The 21,910-nt window shown below is 49.7% G+C and overlaps 1 long non-coding RNA gene across 3 annotated transcripts; it reads left to right on the top strand.

The window, feature by feature from the left end:
* Window positions 1-3,406: 3,406 nt before the first annotated feature.
* LOC309612205 lies at window positions 3,407-15,092 on the top strand. Of its 3 annotated transcripts, XR_014235049.1 has the most exons (3): window positions 3,407-11,284; window positions 11,462-11,833; window positions 13,243-15,092. It is a non-coding gene; the product is annotated as an uncharacterized lncRNA (long non-coding RNA). The 3 variants fall into 3 exon arrangements; XR_014235050.1 differs by having other exon boundaries at window positions 3,407-11,833; window positions 13,821-15,092; XR_014235051.1 differs by having other exon boundaries at window positions 3,407-11,833.
* The last annotated feature ends 6,818 nt before the right edge of the window (window positions 15,093-21,910 follow it).

Genomic DNA, 21,910 nt, shown 5'->3' with positions numbered 1-21,910 from the left:
GTGGAAGCCACGATAAAGGCTCTTGGCCAGGTACTTCCCAGGTGGAGCTGTGGTTAAGAATCCGCCTGCCAATGCAGGGGACACGGGTTCGAGCCCTGGTCTGGGAAGATCCCACATGCCGCGGAGCAGCTAAGCCTGGGCGCCACAACTACTGAGCCTGACCTCTAGAACCTGTGAGCCACAACTACTGAGCCCACGTGCCACAACTACTGAAGCCTGCACTCCTAGAGCCCATGCTCCGCAACAAGAGAAGCCACCACAATGAGAAGCTCATGCACCACAATGAAGAGTAGCCCCCGCTCACCGCAACTAGAGGAAGCCCCCGCGCAGCAACAAAGACCCAACGCAGCCAAACATAATCAATTTTTTTTTAAAAAGAGGGCTCTTGCCCACATTTCCCTTAATTCTCTCTGCCTCCTGACTGACCCTGGTGCTTCCCCGTGTGTCCCCCACCATGGTGTGGCTTGACCCTTTCTCTTGGGATCCTATGAGTATAACAAAGTATCTTTTCAAGGGCAATTGTTTCCTGATCCCCTGACCTGTTGGCCTCACCATACCTGAATAATAATAAAACCTACATTTTAAAACACCCTCTTTTCCCCACACCTTCGATCCTGAGCGCTCTCCTCCCTCAGGCTGCCCCAGGCATCTTCCATCCCAGTCCCAGTAGCTCTGGCCTCCTTCCTCCAGCCCACCCCTTCAGCCCCAGTTAGGGGCCAAAGCCTCCACTGCTTCTGGGGACAGAAGCAGTGCAATCCCAACTCCAGCAGGGAATTCTAGAGGTGATGGCCTTGGGAGGATCTTTACTCCTCGGTTCCCAAGAGAGACTGTCCCCAAAGAGCAGAGAGGTGGCACTAGCTCTGAGCCATACACTTGTTTACTCATCAATCATTCATTTATTCATTAATCATTCATACCCCCCATCAATCATTCATCTGCTTATTTATTCTTTCCGTTTGTTTGTACCTCTTCCTTGCTTTGGTTGCTGCAGATGTTGGTCCTCTCCTACTTTGATCTGTCCCCTGTTTCTGCGGCAGCTGCTCAGCAGAGGCCTTCTGATGTCACTTTGTCAATTACCTGGATGAGAGGGTATCTCCCTCTCAGAGGAGCCTGAGACAACCAAAGGGACAGTGTAAAGCTGTCCCTGCCTGGAGGTCCCCTTCCCTTGCAGGCTCCGGCCTCCTGGTCCATGGGTCAGTGGGAGGGGTGTGGAGGGGCTACAGAGGGATCTTCAGGGCCAAAAAAGAATAACGGGTTTAGACTTGCCTCACAGCTGCTTGAAAACCGCTTTTCTGGGAGGCAGGGGGCTGCAGGAGACTCAGTCTCCAGGCCTGGCTGTGAGGCCTGGGCTCAGCACTTTGCTGGGGTCCAGAGAGCATGGAGTGGGGCAACCTGGGGCTAGAGTTTTAGAGGCCTGAGCTGCTAGCCTCCTGACAAGTCTGGCAGCTTCCACCCACGCCATCCCCCCCCCCTCACCCCAGAAAGTCTCTTCTCAGCCAGCAGCCAGAGACCCTTTTAAGTGAGTCAGGTCATGTCCCGCTCTGCTCAAGTCCCCGCCATGGCCTCCCATTCACTCAGCGCAGAAGCCCAGGCCCCAGAGGATCTGGTCCCACTCACATCTCACTTACTCCCTCTTCTCAGGCCCCACTGGCCTTGTCCATCCTCAACTCACCACCCACACTCTGACCTTAACACTTTTGCCCTAAGTTGTTTCCAGCCTTTTCCTCTGCAATACTCTTGACCCCCGGGGCACTCTTGAAAGTGACTCACTTCTCATTTCTTTCAAGTCTTTGCTTAATTGGCACTTTCTTCAGGAGCCTACCCTGACCCATCATATTTAAAATTGCAAACCACACACACACAAACACACACACACGCACACACACACACGCACACACACACGCACACACACACACGCACACACACGCACACACACCATTCTCAACCCCCTTACTCCTTGGCACTTATCACCTTCTAACACATTCTAGAATTTTCTGATTATTTCTACTGTTTATTGTCTGTCTCCAAGGGCTGGAATGCAACCTCCAGAAGAGCAAGGGGTCTTTGTCTGTGTTCTTCACTGATGTATCCCAAGGGGGTACCCATGGATGCCTGGTACATAAGCGGAGCTCAGTAAAGCATTCTTTGGATGTAAGAATGAATGAATGACTGAGCTCTGGGAAGCTCCGAGAGTAAAGCTTGTGAAACCACAGACTGTGGAATTTGGGGCTTCCTGGGGTAGAATTTAGAAGGTCCACACTGACCTCTATCAGCTGTACAGAGGAGAAAGAAGCCGGGCAGCTCACCCGCTGCCAGCCTTCTCAGGGAGAGAAGGTAGGCAGCGGCATCAGCGGGGATTGCGCTAACTCGAGATGCCAGCTCCGTGCCGCTCTGGGGCTGGCCCGCGCTCTGGATGTCATTAGCTGATTTGTTCTGCTCTGCAGAATGTACTTTTCGTATTTAGGCAGAAAAAACCAGCTTTCGGTCCTCGTGCCCTTTCTTCTGTGAGCTGTAGCACATGGCCTGCTTATTATGAATTAATCCTCTAAAGAGGATGTTCATTATTCTAATTTAATTGTGCGTCGTTTCAGAAAATAACTAAACCCAGCGCGGAATAAACTCCAACGCTGATCGGTTTTCAAGAAGTTAACCTAAGACAAAATACTGCTAGAGGGCAGCAGCAATTTGGAATCATTAAAGGGAACCCATGTAAATAATAAAAACAAAACTTATATGCGGAATTAAATTAAGGAATAGGAAATTAAATTTGTGAATCTGATCTGAAATTGAGGCCCTATATGCACAGGCTTACCCTGGCTTGGCTCTTTGCTCAGGAAGGTTGGGGCACGGAGGTTCTGCAGAGATTCCCAGCCCAGGGAAGTGGCAGACAGGAGCGAGCTCGCAGGCCTCCCCTCCTGGGTGACAGCGTGCCATCCCGGGAAGAGGGATACGGGCTGGAGGGGGAGAGAGGGGGTTTCCCTCCCACGGGGCCTCCTCGGAGGAAGATGAAAGCCACATCGTCACAGCTACATCTGGATGACTCCTGTCGAGCGCCGGTGACTGGCGAAGGAGAACCGACCGTCCCCAGCCAAGAGTCTGCACTGCCGCGTTGGAGGATGCACAGGAAATGAGGCAGATGGATGCAGGCTGGCTGCACCGAGATGCTGGGAGCCTTCTGCCCCAGGCAGAGCAGCCTCTCCAACCCCGCTCCACCCCTGTGGCCCGGGCACCCTCCCACAGGTAACCCAGCTCCGGACAGGGACTGGGGGACCTGCCCCCTGCCCTGGCAGCAGCCCCTAAGCAGAGTCCCGACGTCTACCTCTACCGACACCGTGGGAGCCCGGTTCCACACATGCGAGATACAGATTCCAACATTGAACAGTCCTCTGGCAGGCAGGCGAAGAGGGAGAAGAGGAAGGGAGAGGAGTAGGCGATGGGAGAGAGCAGACTTGCAGACTGTAAGTTGTCTGAGAGTTAGGGGTACCGGGGGCCGAGTTTGCACCATGGCTCAGACTTCACTCTATAGTTTTCCAGGATTTTTAGACCTGTCCCAGGGGTGTCTTCTCTCCTTCTTCCTCCCACTCCCACCCCTACCCAGCTCTCTTCCTCTCTTCTGGCCCCCCACTTCTCCAAGTGGAAAGAGCCCACCTGCAGAGTCACAGCCTGGTTTGGGTCAGAGTTCCTTCTCTTACTTGGTATTGGAGCTTGAGGGGGACTATCTCGCCTTTCTTCACCTCAGTTTCCTCTCGTGTAATAATAATAATACCTGCTTCCTCGGTTTGTTACAAGGAGTAAATGAAATAAAGCACCTGGCCCAGAGAAGGCACGCAGGCATTTCTGCCATTTCATTTTCTGCTTCATCAGCTTGGGCCCACACACTCTACACAGAAATACACACATGTGCACACACAGGCTCCATCCTCGTCAAAAGCCTTAGGCTGTGTTTCCAGAACACCACAACTAGTTTTTTAAAAAATCCAGTCAACCAATTCCTTTCCTTGATTCACAAAGGCAAGCATTTAAACACACAGCCATATTCCAGTATCGGAGTGAAGTTTTCCATTTCTATCTTCATTTTGGGTACTACACAGACAAGTTAGTCACCTCAGACCCTTTTTTGAAACAAAGGGGGAGTGTAAGCAAGCAAAAAAAAAAAAAAAAATTATGCATATAATTTAGGCCACAGTGATATTGATTGGTCAGTTCATTAAACAGTGATTGCACCTAAAAATACCAAACATGGAGATAACAAGGGCAAAAAAGGCTAAGAGTCCTCTTGAATTCCCTGGCTGTTTCCCCTGATCTTACTTTATTAACTGCTGTTAAAGATTGTGCTAGATCTCTTGCCCATCCCATGATTTGTACCTGTAAGTTAGGGCATCATGATCTACAGCAAATCTTGGCTCTCCCAGAATGAACTCAGAAACCTCCATCAAAGAAAAATTATTCATGACATTAGTTAAAGATGGTAAAGCAGATTTTATTCTGGATGGGGGGTTGCTGCTGAAATGGGTTTGTGTTTGTGTTAGTGGAGAGAGATTGGGCTCAATTCTGGGTACAGCAAGGAAAAGTGGGAATTTACAGCCAAGGAGCAGGGTGGGGATGAGTGGATAGAAAATTACTAAGAGGAAGCATCAGGGCTAAGGGGGGGATTCTGGCTAAACTGACCTAGCAGGATTCTTGCTGAAGGCAGGCTACGGTGATCAGACACTACCTGGGGGACGGTGGGGGATGAGGCACCCAATCAGGTGACAGGGGTGATCAGATAACCAGAGCAGAGGATTCGGACTAAACTGACATAGCGGGATTTGTGCTAAACCTGGACAATGAAGAGATGAACACAGAAGCCCAAAGGTTAGGGCCTGACTGAGAAGAGAATTCAGAGGAGACTGAGTAGAGTTTGGTCAAGGAGAGGATCTTTGTCACCCTAGAGCAGCAACATGGCCAGATCCATGACCAGCTGAAGATCCACCATCAGTGGGATGGAAGCTGGAGAGCCAAGCTGGGCCTGAGGCTACCAGAGACCAGGGTGGGTAACCTGAAGGTAAAGACAGGGGCAGAAGGTCACAGTGGTGGCCTGCACTTAAATCAAGGGGCAAATGCTGCAAAATGACCCCTCGGCCCTTAAGAAAAAGCCACCCAAATCTCTTAGACACACAAAACACATGGTACAAGAAAGCTTTCAAAGGGGCCTTGTCCCACAGGACCCACCTGAGGGGGGTTAATTCCGAGGCTGGAGTGAGCTTGGTTAGTTCAATGGTTTCTGTATTTTTGATCCTGGATGAAAACTTCTGCATCCAGTGGATGGACCTGTCTGCCCAGGAGGGCATCTGCATGGGGACAGCCTCACCATTTGACCATGAAGTTCAAATCATGTCTACCCAACAGAAGAGCTTCCAAGGTGGTGCACCTTAAAGGGCCAGACTGGTTTCTCTCAACCAAGCAAACTCCCTCCCATATAAAGTCCATATTGCTCGGCTTATGTGACCCACCCACACATAAAATCACCCATGGATCCCTTCCCTTATTGGATAATAATATTGCTGATAATACTAGCAAGAATAGTCAACACTCATTGGGAGCTCGCTTCTTGTCAAACATTTGTTCTGAGTGCTTTGGAAGAATTAGCTTATTTAATACTCACAACAACCAAGTGAAATAGGTATTATTGTTCTCATTCTATAGATGAGGAAACTGAGGCCCAGGGAAATCGAGCAACTTGCCCATTATAACAACAAAACATAGCAGCGCTGGGGTTTGAACCCATTTAAGAACTTTTGGAAGCTTAGCCATTTTTACTTATTAAAATAACCTTTTTACACACATATACACACACACACATGTGCGCATGCACACACACAAAGATTCTGGAGCCTCCCAACCACAATACAGTGCTTCCTGTTGGTCACCAGCTCCCCTGTCCACAAATCTATCCACAGTGACCCTAAATCTAGGCCACACAGTAAAGAGAGTACACTGGACCTTCAGTGACCCACATCTGGAAAGCAGGCCCATGTTTTCAAATGCCTTCACACCACTTTCTCCCCTGGTCCTCATGGCTGGGTCTTCCTGGTCATCCTTGCCTTTAGGCAAGTGTTGTGGCCTGGGCTCTGTGAGATGCATGGTTTATAGACAAGACCAGCCTTTATTCCAATTCACGGGTCGGCTCCTTACAGCCTGTGAGGGCAACACAGGCTTGGCATCTGGGAGAACATTCCTGGATGAAACAGCCTTGTCAGTGTGCAGGTACTCGTTTAAATTCCAGACCCTGGTTTTTAAGATACACACATCTGCTGTGGGACTATGTACTGCGATAGATGAAAACAGAAATGGTTTTCCATTGTATCTGTATTATTAGATTTGACCTACCATTGAAACAGCAAAGAAAGAGTGAAAAATTAAAGGTGATTTGATATTAGCCTCCTATTCATATTAGAAAAAGTAACTGCTTTTGCGGTTTTCCTCACAGAGGTGTCTTTATTCATTTGACATGCCTTTAATAAGTAATTCTAGTTGTCTGGTTGCCAAGAAAGATTTCCTACAGGCAGACTTGAAAGTGACTCGGAACTCTTTGCATGCCCAGCTTCAAATGATCCCAGAACAGCAAACATTCAGCTTCCCTTCAGACTTCTGAAGTGTGGGAATAACATGAAAGAATGAACAGGAATCATTCTGCAGCCTGCATATCCTAGGAGTGGAGCTGGCTGGCAGAGGCTGCGGCTGGGTCTACACGGACCAGGCATAGTGAGATGTGAAATAATCTCATGAATTTGATCCATGAAGTTCACCAAACCAAATGATTTATTTCAAGAAAGGAAATCGACTTTTGGGCCAGAATGATGCAGGTCAGTCATACACAGACTTGAGTTTTCCTCTGCCTGAGTAGACCTGGAGTGGGCAGAGAAAGACAGGGAAAACCACCACGATTGTTCTCATGGGGTCACAACCAAAGAGCACACCCTATGAATAGGTATGAATATTCACTACAGTGATTATTTATTCATCTACATATGCCAGGCTAAGTGGGTAACATACATAACCTCATATAGTCCTCAAAACAACAACAATCCTATCTATGAGGTGATTGTTGCCATTTTACAGATGTGAAAACTGAGCCTCTGAGAGGTTACATGACTTGCCCAGGACACACAGTTTGGGAGGCAGAGGTCGGCTAGCTGTTCATCAAGCATTTCCCTATTCCTCCTGGACTCACACCTAGATGCCATTTCCAGGCCCTCTTGCAGGCAGACGCAGCCATCTGACTCAATTCTGACCAATAGAAAGTGGGTGGAAGTGACATAAGTCATTACCAGGTCTGGCACATAAAACCTGCCCATACACAATTCTCTCTTCTCCCACCCAATGGCTGAATGAGAGGATGCCGAGGACCTAGAGGAGGGTAAAATCTGAATATGGAAGAATCCAGGATGCTCGATAACTGCTTTGAGCAGAGCCCGTTCCTCATCACTGTTCCTGCAGGGGACGGTGATGTGAGCTGGAAACAATCTGCTGTGTTAAACCACTGAAATCTGGCGATTGTTGCTTACAGCAGAAAACCTAAACTCAAAGACTCTGAAGTCCATGCTCTTAGCCCTTTCCTTGTCTGGAACTGTACTAGGTCTGATCAACCCTCCCCAGGGGACACTGGGACCCTCTAACTTTTTTTGAGTCTCATCCCTCTTCCTGCTCTACTAGGTCTGAGGTGGTGATTTCTTAGCTTTCCACTTTCCTATCTATGCAGACATATTCCTGGTTTTTGAGAATCTGATCAAAGCTACTCCTTCTATCTCTCGGTTAATCCCTCCCGTGTGGGACTCTGGGCCTCTGATTGTCTGTGATTTCTCCTCTCCCACGTGGACATATCAAATATGTCACTAGTGTCTCTTCCACCCTTGCCCTGCCCTCCCTTCCTCAGCCAGTGCTCTGTTCTGGCCTGCATCATATCTCGCCTGGTGTAATCGTAACACCCTCCAAACATGTCTCTTCCCCTCCTTCCCATCATCCTATTGCCTCCAAAAAGGATCTTCATGAAATAGTTCAGGCCCCAGCATCCCCTGAATTACATTTCCCCATGTGAAGTCTAACAATAATAAAGATGTAAATGCTTTTGAACAAGCAATTCCATGTCTATGAATTTACAGATACATGCACAAAATGATTTATATACAAGGATATTAACTGCCACATTGTTTGAAGTAGCAAAAGACTGGAAACATCAAACGTCCATCAGTGGAGTCTTGTTAAATAAACTATGGAGCATGATGAGTTTTACCTAAAAATCTACAGGATCTATGGTTAAGTATGGTGAGCAAGATACAAGTAAGTGTATACAATATGTTAATATTCGTGTTTTAAAAGTATTGGGGAGATATACTCCCATATGTTTGCAAAGACATGGAATGTCTCTGAAAGAACGCACAAGAAACTGTCAACAGCATTTGCTTCTGGGAAGAGAACTGAGTGACCAGAAATCAGGGATGGGAGGGAGACTTACTTTTCACTGAATATACGTTTGTATTGTTTGAAGATTTTACTCTGTACATGTATTATTTTAAAACAATAAAATAAAATGTGACTTGCTAGTGCTTATTTGATAAAATCCAAATCCTTTAGTATAAAAGGAAAGACTCTCCAAGTTCTAGCTCCAACACGTTTTTCCTGCTGGCCCTCTCATGCTACTACAACGTTCTCAGAACACTCCTTGTACACCCCCATCTCTCTGCCTTTGTTTAGGGCTCTCCTTCTCCTGGAAAATCCTGATCCTGATAGGCAGGAACTCATCTCATCTGTTATCGCCTTCATTTTTTTTATAACTTTATATTATGGCCCTTGATCCCAGTTTGCTGTGTGTTAGAGGTAGGTGTCTTTCCTACAAGATGGTATGATATCTTAGACATAGCAAGTGTTCAAAATATGTCAGTGCCTTGAACCAAATTTATAATTCCACATGTCTCAGCCGCAGCTTCTAAGAACGGCTGGGAAGGGGGCAAGGGAAGGGCTCACCCTTCCCTGCAGCTAAGGAGTAGGATCTGGAACCTATCCCATCAGGCTGGGGGCTGGACAAGGTCAGTAATACATCTCAGCCTGGGACATTCTGCAAGATTGGACATCTTTCCTCTGGTCCACTCCCAAGGTCACCCCCCTCCCCATCTCCTTGTCCAAAGACCCACCAAGTCAATGGTGCGGCTCTGCTCAGGATTGAGCATTGGCTCTGTGGAATTGGGCCCGAGAGAGGGGGAGAGAGGGAGAGAGAGAGAGAGAGAGAGAGAGAGAGAGAGAGAGAGAGAGAGAGAGAGCCATCCATTGCCCTGGACCACAGTCTGGGGTTTAAACTCAGTTGTCACAATTATTTGAAGCCTATTAAGTTTATTTATGTTCCAAAGCAGGTCCACTAGAGAAGGACCATCATAGTCGTAAATATCAGGGCTGCTGTTCTCCAGACACAGCTGGGTCTGGGGGCCCCTCCCCTTCTCAGCTCTGCAGGCCCTGCTTATAGGCGGGAGCCATGCACTCGGATGCAGGACAGCACCACGTCCTATCTGACCAATTCTGTTAGCTCAGCCAGTACAACACATGCTTCCTCTACACACTTTGGGTAGCAGGAGTGTGTCTGAGCAAGACTCAGCTAACCAGGGGAGGGATGATGTCTTCCAGTCCTGCTCAAGTCAAATGCACAAGGGTCAGGAGCCCGGGGGTGCAGGCTTTCTCCTCAAAGAACCATGGGGACAAAAAGATGGGCATTATACCCTGGGCACATCTAGAATTCTGTAAGACAGCAAAGGACAGCTGGGCATGTCCTGTGAGTTCCTGGCTGCGTGAGGCTTTCATTTCATTTACCAGTGTGGATTGGAGGAGACCATTTAGTTCTAAGAGCCAGTGTTTTCAAAGCATATCCCACTGTACACTGGTCTTGTAAGATTCTCCATGGAAAAGTAAAGGAGATCTTGTGGTCAAAAAAATTTATGAAACATTGAATATTCATTAAATCCTCCTCTGGGGAGAGTCACAATGCACATTTTCATATTAAAGGCCCCGAGATGTCCTGCAGTAAAACGAACTTAACCCAGTGTGCTCTAAACACATTGGACAAATGAATCCTTTCTTGGTGATCCCTACAAACATCCCTTGATAGAAGTGTTACGTGGAGTACATTTTGGAAAAAGCTGCTTTTAGAGATGTCTAAGTCCTCGCGTCCCTTCTTAGCATAGCCTAGAAGGAGAAACTTCTCTAACTTTCCCCTCACCCGATCAATCAGAGCATGCTCTGTTGGTTTAGGGCAGTGGATGTCAAAATGTGGTCCCTGGATTAGTAGCACCTTTGAATTTGCTACAATTGCAAATTCTCAGACCCCAACTGAACCGGACATTCTGGGAGTGATGTCCAGCAATTTGTGTTTTAACGAGCCCTCCAGGTAATTTGGATGCAAGCTATTAGTCTAGGGTTTTGGAAATCTCTTTCTCTGAACAGGTCCTATTCTACCTCATTCATTATCTGTACATGTTTTTATTTATACCATATGCAATTCCTAAGAGGAAAGGATATGGACAGCCAGTACTAAAATACTCATATACTAGCACGATTAAAACACGTTTACAGAAAAACACTCTTCCCTCCAATAATTCCACTCACCTCCTTCAGATCTGCGAGGCCTTCCTTGACCATTTCCAAAATGTCAGTCTCCTCCTGCTGGCCCTCCCTACTCCCTTTCCTCCTTTACTTTATTTTTCTCTTTAGCACTTATTACCATTTAATATACTATAGGTTTTTATATTTATTTTCTTGCTCCCACCTAAAATCTAAACTCCATGGGAGCAGGGCTTTTCGTCTATGTCGCCCCCTGCTTCCTCCCCAGACCCAGAATGGCTCCTGCCTTAATACATATTTGTTTAATGAGTGGGCCTTATCACAAGGAGGCAGGTGAGGGCCATTGCCTTGATTAAACAGTTTCACTTGGAGCTTCCGGGCAGGCACAGAGTTACAGAGATCTCTATCTAATAACAGGAAATCAGAGGCTCCTGAAAAGGACAGAAGTAGTGAGACCCTCCTTTTAGCCCTGAGGGCTCCTTGAGTGGGTAACAGAGCTATTCCTGGAGGCTCTGTCCCTGATGGCTGGTGTCAGAGCCACAGACTAGAATAGCTTTCGAGCGGGGGGAGCTTTCTCTTTTCTCTCTCCATTGAGAGATGGGTAGACGGCTGCACACAGATGTCTGTGCTGAACTAACCTCCTGGCAGGAGAAGCAAAAGGGCGTGAATGACAGGAAACTCTGCTCATTTCGTCAGTTTTGTAGGTGAAATGTGGCAGGGCCTGAGGGGAAGAGGAGGGGGTGAGCATTCAACCACATTGAGTTCTTTTCCAGCAGGGGGAAGGGCAGGAGCTCCTGCCTCGGGAAGAATGTATCCAGCACTGATAAATGTATAAAGTATTTGACCTTTAATCGATCCTAATATTTTCAATCCACAGAGCCTTCTTAATCGCCTGCAGCCCTGCCCCTGGACCTCTATTCATCACAATTACGGCTCCAACTGTCTGAGCAGTGCATGAAACGGCGCACGCTGACGTTCAATATTTTATCACTAATAAAGAGAAACATCCCAAGTATTTGCACAGTTCTGATACTTTCCAGCCCCGAGCCCAGGAAAAGGGGGGGAGCATGGTGATTTACGCTTACTGCCCGGCATTGTCAATTGGCCTTCTCGGCCGGAGCCTCTGGGACCACTGCTCTCGCGTGCTCCACAGCCATAGACCCGGCGGCGAGTGGGCAGCTGGCTGGAGCGCAGCAGGCGGCCTGGGAGGAGCGCGCCGGGCACACAGTAGGCCCTTCCTCGGCATCTGGTAAGTGGGGTGAAACTCTATAAAGGGCGATTTTTAAAAATCACGATTTGGCAAGTGCTTGCCTACACCTGTGGCTTTGTAAACAGATCCGTTGTTTATGAGGAATCTGTGATCCACCCCCATTTCCATGTCCCGCCTTCCCGCCCCCCTCCCATCCGACCCCAGGCTGTGTCTGCTGCCCAGCTCTGTCCCTTCTCAGCCTGAAGGCCCCTCCCTCTTGGCCTCCCAGCTCCAAGCAGAGGGAAGCTCAGTTTCCAGCCACAGTGTTCAGACGGCCCACAGGCTGTGTCTACATGGCACCCAAACATCTGGATGAAATGTAAATAAAACAAGCAGATGTTTCTCCTTCCTTATAGCAGGTGCCTTGGCAGAGCCCTCTGCCTTAAGCTGTAAGGGAAGGGCTTTCTGGAGTCCAGGGCCCAGAGGGGGTAGGGGAGGGGGGAACACTCCTTATCAAGGAGCTGGTTACTTGGCCTCACAGAGAGGAATGAGCAAAGAAAGCCAGACACCCCTAGGAAAAAGGTGCTGGCAAAGGATAATGGCATCTGTGTGGACAGGATGGAAGGTGTGGGAACTGGGGGGGGGGGCAGGAGGAGGGAGGGGGGGTCCAGAGGTCCTGATGCAAATAAGTGGGGAGAAGGGTTGATGCCAAATCCCTCTTTAATTTCATTGTGACAAAGGATTTTCTGAGCCTCCACCTTCTACACCACTGCCTTCCAGGAGAAGGGAGAAGAAATGGCCTCCTCTGTACCCCAGGAGCTAAGATACAAGAGAAGTTGGGCTTAGAAAGTGGCACAAAACTCCCCCTTCTCACCCCATGTTCTATCTAACAGGACACCAAGGGGCAGTCACTTCAGACACATAAAGGGGTGTTAAGATACCTATGAAAGGGATAATTGAGGAAGGACAGGGGACAGAGGACCAGAGGCAGAAGGCGGTCCATTGGTCACCACTTGTTTCCCTTCACTGCTTCCGTCCTCTCCACCCTGACTCTGTGTGTCACACTATCACACTCCCCCAGCTTGCTCCCCAAGCCCCCAGCCCTGTGTGTGACCCTAACACACCCCTCCCAGTCCTGTCCCCCACTCTCCCATCCCTTGGGTGAAGCGCGGCTGGCACTCCCCTGGCACCTTTATAGCCCCTATGTGTCAAACCGAACACATTCCTCAGGGCCACCCTCCGTGGGAGCAGCTCTCTTCCCCCACTATCTCCAGGGAGACTCTCAGGACCCCACAGTGATCCTTCGGCCCCCGGCCCAGCACAAACAAGCACTGTTGTATGTGGGTGTGAGTGTATGTCTGTGTGCGTCGGACATGGCAGCAACTGCACAGTTGCCACTCTCAACTCCCCCATCTATCCACCGATTATTGAATTTTGTGCTGAAGGCAAATATTTTCCATCGACCTCAGTGTTCCTGTCTGTGAAACTGAGCTGCAATTCGACATCCAGCTCTCCAGTACCCATGGAGAAGGGTCTGATTTCCACAGGACATCAAGAAACCAGCTATCAGGGCTTCCCTGGTGGCGCAGTGGTTAAGAATCCACCTGCCAATGCAGGGGACACGGGTTCGAGCCCTGGTCCAGGAAGATCCCACATGCCACGGAGCAACTAAGCCCGTGCGCCACAACTACTGAGCCTGTGCTCTAGAGCCCATGAGCCACAACTACTGAGCCCACGCACCACAACTACTGAAGCCCGCGCACCTAGAGCCCGTGCTCCGCAACAAGAGAAGCCACGGCAATGAGAAGCCCGCGCACCGCAACAAAGAGTAGCCCCCGCTCGCCGCAACTAGAGAAAGCCCACGCGCAGCGACGAAGACCCAACACAGCCAAAAAATAAATAAGTAAAATAAATTTATTTTAAAAAAAAGAAACCAGCTATTGGACTGTGGTTGGGACCAGGTGAGGCACAGTTAGGGGAAGGAGATTATACTTTGGTAGAGAAGTAACTTTTTCGTTTTGTTTTTCTTGCTTTTTTTATGAAACAGGAAGAGCAAAGCCATGCCCCAAGGCTGTGGGTTTTTCAAGCAAAGACTTTCCCCCTGATAACCACAGCGACCCCCTGAAAGAAGTGGACGGCTTCCTCTCACATTTTGGCGGGGGAGGGGGTAGGACTCAGACACAAAGAAACCTGAAGTATGGATGATCCAAGCCCCCTTCCCCCAAGTAGCCTTGCTATTCAGCATCACGGGTTAGAAGTTTATAGGAATTCTGGATCCATGGTTTCCTATGGTCCCTTTTACAGATCTTGTTAATTTATTACCCGTGGTTACACTTTCAATGGAAATCATGAAGAAATGGTAAAGGAAACATGAGCTAATTTTTTTCCAGTGACACATTTCACTGCTATTTAAATAGCCGTTCTGCCAAACCAAACACAGCACTTACAGCCAGCGGTGACACATGAAGGAGATGGCTGTGGCCGATCCTGCCCGTGGCATCCAGAACAGGCGAGACTTTCAGCTTCCCCAAGGGCCAGACGCCAAGCGGGGTGGATGGGGGGAGCTGGAGCCTGGGGCACAGCTGGAGCCCCAGAGCCTGGCGATCGCAGCTCCCACCCTCTTCCCAGCAGGGCTCTCTCCCTCCGCCTGGATCCCACTCCTCGCCCTGCTGAGGGGCCCTGGGGTGACTTTCCCCAGCAGCCTGAGAGGCTCCCCAGAGCGGTCCACAACCAGGCCGCGAGCAAGGGCTGCCTGACTCTCCCTGCTGGATGATTTGCTGAGGCCTCTAACCGGGAACATTATCAGGTTGTGTAAAACCAGAGACAGACTTTGGGGAAAGCCTGGCCAGCCTTGTTCCAGTTCTGCGGTGGTGGCCGTGACCGCGACCACGCCTGCACAGAGTGCCTTTGTTGGGCAAACCCAGAGCCTCCGACTTCTCCTCACAAGCATTCACCTCTGACACTTTCTTGCTCCCCAGCTTTGGGACTGTGATGTCACCCTGCATTTATTCACTTTTCAAGAAGCCAATTGATAGCACAAAGTTGAAAGGTGCCAGTAGGGTATATCTTAAAAGCTCTCATCACAAGAAAAAAAAAATGTGTAACTTTGTGTGGTGATGGGTGGTAACCAGACTTATCGTGGTGATCATTTCATGGTGAATACAAATATCGAATCGTTGCCTTGTAAACCCGAATCTAATATAATGTTATATGTCAATTATACCTCAATTTAAAAAAAAAAAAAAGAGGACTAAACAACAAGGTCCTACTGTATAGCACAGGGAACTATATTCAATATCTTGTAATAAACCATAATGGAGGGGCTTCCCTGGTGGCGCAGTGGTTGGGAGTCTGCCTGCTAATGCAGGGGACACGGGTTCGAGCCCTGGTCTGGGAAGATCCCACATGCCACGGAGCAACTAGGCCCGTGAGCCACAACAACTGAGCCTGCGCGTCTGGAGCTTGTGCTCCACAACAAGAGAGGCCACGATAGTAAGAGGCCCGTGCACCGCCATGAAGAGTGGCCCCCGCTTGCCGCAGCTAGAGGAAGCCCTCGCACAGAAACGAAGACCCAATACAGCCAAATAAATAAATAAATAAATAAAAATTAAAAGGTGCTAATAATTAAAAAAAAAAAAAGAGTGCATAGTTGCACTGTTAAAAAAAAAAAAACATAATGGAAAAGAATATGAAAAAGAATGTCTATATATATGTATATATATGTATAACTGAATCACTCTGCTGTACAGCAGAAATTAACACAACATTGTAACAACTATATTTCAATAAAATAATTTTTTTTAAAAAAAGAACATAGGTTTAAAAACAAGAGGCAGACAGATGAGCTGTGGCATTTGGTGAGAGAGAAGCCAGGGCCTGAGATGTCAGGGAAGGGGGAACAGGCCCAGAGAGGCTCTGGCAATAGCCGGTGCAGGGCAGCAGTGGAGGGGGGTGCCCCTCTTCACAGCGGCTGTGTCAGAAATCCCCAGGATTTTAAAATGCAGTGGGATTGAGGGAAACGAAGCGCTTAGGGGCTGACATCTGGCCCTTGGAGACCTTGGATCAGCTGTCAACCTCAGGGGCCCCGTGAGAGCCCCGTGGCACTGACATTCTCACGTTGAGCTCCTCTGATGAACAGCGGGGGCAGGGGGTGATTCAAGAAAGGGAATGAAATGGGGAGAGAGCATTCTGGAGGGAGAAGCCAGCAGGAATTGGGGCTTCGGCCCCACCCAGGCCTCACTGGATCTTGAACAAGTGTGACTACCTCTCTATCCCCACAGTGGGAGGCTCTGTGGCCCCCCAGAGCCCCCTGCAAGTGTCAAGGTGGGCAGAGCAGAGGGGCTGTGACAGAAGTCGGGCAGCAGGCCTGCTGGCATACTGGGAGAAACCACTCTGCTTTCCAAGGAGAAAACCCACTTTAGTGAGGCTCCAGAGAGAAGTTAACTGTCGTCTTCCCTTTGCCAAAAAGTATATTAAATTCGCTGACCACATTTTTCCAAACCCGAGTGCGGAGGACATTAGATGCAACGCACACTGGCTGGGGTCTGGTGCGCTGGGCACCCCACACATTTCATTTTGCATTATTAATATTTAAACCAAAGCAGCTGTTCTCTGCACACACAGAGCCCAGAGCCTGCCCGAGGTTCCTATGAAGACTTCTCCCCAGGGCCAGATGCACCAGCTGGGCAGCCCCTTACTGATCCTCAGGGCTTGGGCCTCCTGGGGCAGATTTCCCCAAGCAGCCATTCCTTGATCTGCAGTGACATTTCTGGGACATTTCTGGGCCAGGGGCTTGGTGGTTTACTGGCAAGGGCAGATTCTGTTGATCTAGCTTAGCTAAGATTTGGCGGGTCCACCCTTAGCAGATTTTTGAGAGGGGTGAAAAGATCTCTTTGATATACCAGCCTCCCCTTCTGAGCCCTCAGCCCCAGGGTGAGGTCCCCCGGGCTTTCATGTGTTCTCCCGATTTCTTTCCTCCTTCAAAACTAGAACAACTCTCATACCAAGCTTTTGTGCCTTGGAGCCTCGGGTCCTCCGCCTGTGCATTCGCACCTTAAAGCCTCATCGCTAAGCTTGGGTGGGGAGACTCTTGCCTGAGTCTGTGGGACAGCCTGGCCGGCACCACACCACAGCCTGCTACACAAAGCCCCTTCCCAACCTGCCTCAAATCTGTCACCTCCAGGCCCCTGTGCTTCAGCCACCTGGGGCTGCTCTGGCTCCCAGACACACTAAACACAGTCCTTCCATAGACCAGCTGCTCCTTCTACTTGCCTTTGAACTCCCAGGACAAAAGTCACCTCCTCTCTGCCACCACCCCCCACCTCCACCCCAGGATGAACTAATTACTTACTCCTCTCTCCTCGCCTAACACTTAATGTTCCATTCTATTTTGGCATATAGCTCACTATATTATAAACTTTTCTTTCTATACTTTTAAAAACTAATATTTATTGAGCACTTTCTATGTACATGATGCTTTAAGCAGAATTACATATTATATAATTCTCACAATAACCCTATGAGATGGGTTTTGTAATTATCCCCATTTCACAGATGATAAAACTGAGGCTTAGAGATGGTGAGTACCTTGCCCAAGGTTACAGAACTAAAAAGTATCTGTCTCCCCCCATAGACTACGAGCTCCTTAAGGAAGAGGCCATAACAGTGTGTTTCCAGGGCCTACCTAACACACTGTCTCAATACAGGTGTTCGATACATGTTTGTTGAAATGAAAATAAAAATAAATAAAGCAAGCAGAAGGATTTTCCCAGGCCAGGATTTACTGAGATACCCTAGGGTCACCATTTTCTCTAGGCGACTAACCCAGCTCAAGCTCCTGGAGAAGGAGGAGTAAAAACTTAGCAGGAAGCCTGACGTGGATTCAAATTCCAATTCCACCTGAATTTAAACTAGCTGTGTCTCTGTTTTCCCATTTGCAAATTGGTGAAAATAAGAATACCAACCTAATTTAATCCTTACAACAACCAATCCAGTCCTGCCTGAGCTGGATGAAAAAGAGCAGGAGGTTATGGCACATGGAAAAGATGTACGAATTTAAATGAAGTGATATGTGGAGAGCATCTAACCCAGCCCTGGCCACGTTACAGACACGCACATTGATGTGTTGTACAAACACACTGAAGTGCTTTGACAGCAATGGTGATGACAATGTGTTATATTTACATGGGGCTCCCTAAGGCTCTGCCGCAGGATCTCTTGATTTAACCCTCACAACTTTTGTAAGCCAAAAATTACTACCACGATCCTGTTGCAGACACCTAGTGCTGTACAGCAAACCACTCCGAAACTCAGTGACTTAATAACATGTATTTTGCTCACAAATCTGCAATTTGTGCTGGGCTTGGTGAGGAAGCCCTTCTCCTCTGCTCCATTTGGCACCAGCTGGAGCAGCTTGAAGACTCGGGGTCAGAATCATCGGAAGGCTCTCAGTCACCACTGATTCTGGCTGTTGTCTGAGACCTTGGCTGGGACACTCGGCCAGAACCTAGACTTGCCCCCTCCATGTGGCCTGGGCTTCCTCACAGCACAGTGGCCGAGATCCCAGGCGGGGGGAGGGGAGAGAGAGAGAGAGACTGAGAGGCAGCCAGTGGAAGCCATATGCCTTTTATGGCCTAGCCTAGGAAGTCACGTGATGTCACTTCTGACACATTTTATTTGTTGAGGCAGTCACAGAGACCTGCCCAGGTTCAAGGGGAGGGGACACAGACTCTGCCTCTTAATGGGAAGTAATAAGGTTCTGGAAGAGGGCGTGGGCCTGGATATACTGTGATGGCATTTTTGGGAAAATACACAGAGCCCCAGTTTACAGAGGAGAACAATGAGGGGAGGAGCTACATAGTGACCTGTGCAAGAGCACAGCACCCACGAGTGGCAGAACCAGAACTTGAACCCAGGTCTTCCGACTCCAATCCCTAGGCTTTTTCCACTGAACAATGTGCCTTCCAATCCCATTTATCAGGGCTTCAGAAAGACTCAGCACCAGACTCCTCTGGTGGCACAGTGGTTAAGAATCCACCTGCTGATGCAGGGGACACGGGTTCGAGCCCTGGTCCGGGAAGATCCCACATGCTGCAGAGCAACTAAGCCCGTGCGCCACAGCTACGGAACCGGTGCTCTAGAGCCCGCGAGCCACAACTACTGAGCCTGTGTGCCACAACTACTGAAGCCTGCGCACCTAGAGCCCATGCTCCGCAACAAGAGAAGCCACTGCAGTGAGACGCCTGCTCACCGCAACGAAGAATAGCCCCCGCTCGAAGCAACTAAAGAAAGCCCGCGCGCAGCAACAAAGACCCAACGCAGCCAAAAATAAATAGGTAAATAAATAAATTTATTAAAAAACAAAGAAAGAAAGACCCAGCCCCTTCCCCACATAACGGGTCTTTCAGAGCCAGCCTGCTTGTGCGCATGCACGCGCACATACACACACACACACACACACACAGCCACAGCTGAACTTCCTTCCAGCAGTCCCTTTACCCCCCTGCACCTGGTGATGGAAAGAGCTCCTGATCGGACCCCACTTTGCTGCATCACTGCCAGGCCAAGCTGAGCTGGGGGACACAGACCAGCCAGGAACCAGAGCAGGGGATTCCTGATGCTCAGGGGTGAGGGCGGGAGGGAATGACAGGAGATGGCATCTGGAATTCCAGATGACAGCAGGAGCTAAGAAGACTGTGGGTAATCTGGGGAATTTTTGGAAAATGTGAGTGTGATGTCAGCCTCAGTGAAAGAGAGAGGAAAGTAGGAGGAGTGGGGGATGGTCCTGGGGGGCCAGCAGGGGAAAGCGAGGGCAGTCGAGTTGTAATGTGAGGAACAGTTTATTAGTCTAGAAAAGTTTAACTTGAAGCTCCCAGCCTGCCCCCACGCCTCTGCCCAGCATGGGCACATCACACGGATGTGATTATAAACCGTGCTGGTGGGTCCTGGTTGAATCCAGGGGAGGAGGTGGGAATGCATTGATTTCTTCACGGATTATTGAGCAACTGAGCACAAAGCCAGCCCTTTGCCAGCCCAGGGGCATCGAGAATCAGCAAGGAGCCCTGAGAAATCCCTGCCCGGGTCAGGTGGGAGGAGGCCCCAGAGGTCAGGGTTGGGGCAGTTCAAGCCTCTGGGGAATCTGGCTGGTGCTTCTAGCAGTGCTGTGCCTGGCTTGTTAAGGCTCTCTCCGCAGGGCCGGGTACCCACCTGACACCTGGTCCCGAGGTTACCTGAGGCCGGCCTGAAGCTCTCTGTGCAGAGAGCCAGGTGGCGGCCAGCACACAATGGGGCATCCTGGTTCCGATGGCGACGCTCATGCGTCCACAGCGAGCCACAGCTGGGATCACAGTCTCCCACCCAGCACTACTCAGCCGTGTGACCTCGGGCAAGTCCCTGAAACTCATGCAGACTCAGTGAAATGGGAGCATTCATTCCTACTCCAAAGAGCTGCGGTGAGCCTTAGATAAGGACGCATGGGTTAAGGATAAGAATGCACGGGTTACGTGCCCACCCTGGAGCCTGGAACCCACAATGCAACAATTGGTCATTCTCATCCCTTTTTCTCTCTTATTCTTTTACATAAACCCCAAACCATGATTCATCCTAAACCTTACCCAGTCCAGACTAGCAGAGCCAAAGAGAGGCAAAGCTGGTGAAGACTTGGGCCGGGGATTGTAGACAGAGAACTTTCTAACAGGCACTTTCTGTCCTTAGAGTCCATGGTGCAGCTGCCCCACAGGACACTGAGCTGAGGTGCCAGCCCCGTGGTGGGGAAGGAAGAGGGGCCCTGGGAGGGTGACTCTGGTCACCCTGGGGTCCTCGTCCTTAAGATCCAGTCACTCCCAAAACCTGTTCCTCAAACCTGCCACTCCATTAAGCCCCAGGGAGGTACCAGCAAGAACGAACCGAAGCACAGGTGCCAGGAGAGGGGCTGCTTCATCTCCATGTTGGAGACACAGTCTTGGGATTCTCTGTGCCTCTCTTTTCTCCCCCAGAAAACAGAAAGGTCGGACGGATGGTATTCTATTAGTTCCCTCTATTTTCCTCCTCTCTCGCCTTGTGACCCCTCCTACTCCTTCCCACAGGCCACACTGAGACAAACCATGCTTATCAAGAGGGAGGCACTGGGCTGTGGCCTATGAGGATTTCTCTAAAGTCCGTCTTGTGGCTCCAACTTCTGAGGCCCCCAGGTTCCTCTTGTCTGAGCCAGGGCTGGGGTTTGGGTAGGGGCGCAACAGCCCTGTGCCTTCCTGGAGGACTCTGGTGCTATCCTCACCTTTGTCCCCCTGGGTTTCTGTCCCTCTGAGGTGCTTGGAAAGTCTTAGGCCACCTCCCAAAGTTCCTGGATGAAAACTAGAAACTTAGGAATGAGGGTGAAAACCAAGCAGCCTCATACCTTGCCTGGGGCTTTATTTTGAGAGTAACAGCCTGAAACAATCCTCCCTCCTCCTCTTTCCCCTTTCCTGGCAGCTCCAGCATCCTCCAACGGAGTCCTGCCTGGGCTGCATTAGGGAAGGAGGAGGGTATGGGCCATGGAAGAGTCATACCCTGAACGTTATGGGGTTTGCAGCCCAGGTGCAGAGCTGGGTCCCGCCCTTTCTCAACAACAGCTAAGAGAAATGAAATGCAGGCTCCGTGGGGCAAGTAGGAAGCAAGGGGGACGGGAGGACAAACAGTAGAGAGAAGATAAAACGGTGTTTGTGTCAGGGTGCAGAGGGCAGCCTCCAGGTGAGGAGGGATAAGAGGAGCTTGCGGGGAGGTTGGTCGTGTCACCACCGATAAGTGACGGGGGGATAGGAAGTTTCCGGGGGGTGACAGAAGGTTACTGACCAGGGAAGCAGGTTTCAGGCAGGTGTCAGGAGCTGCGCCGCATTTCAGAAGAGCCCATGGCCACCCTCCAGGGGCCACAGCTCGCAGAGCCCTGAGCACTCATGGCCACTATATTCTCTCCGGAACTGCTCCTGTCTCCCCCGACCTCAGACCTTTAGCTCCAGGGAGGAGCCTCAGGGCAGATGAAGCCCAACATTCCCCGGGCTCTTCCAGCCCCAACATTTATCTTCGGGTTATTTTCACTCCCAAGAACAAAGAAGCTTTCTATTCAGCAAGTGGTGAGACCCACACCTCTGACAAGCCATAGAT

The sequence above is a fragment of the Balaenoptera borealis genome, assembly GCF_965194805.1.
Source record: "Balaenoptera borealis genome assembly, chromosome: 15".
Taxonomy (NCBI): domain Eukaryota; kingdom Metazoa; phylum Chordata; class Mammalia; order Artiodactyla; family Balaenopteridae; genus Balaenoptera; species Balaenoptera borealis.
This window is presented reverse-complemented; position numbering and strand designations above follow the sequence as displayed.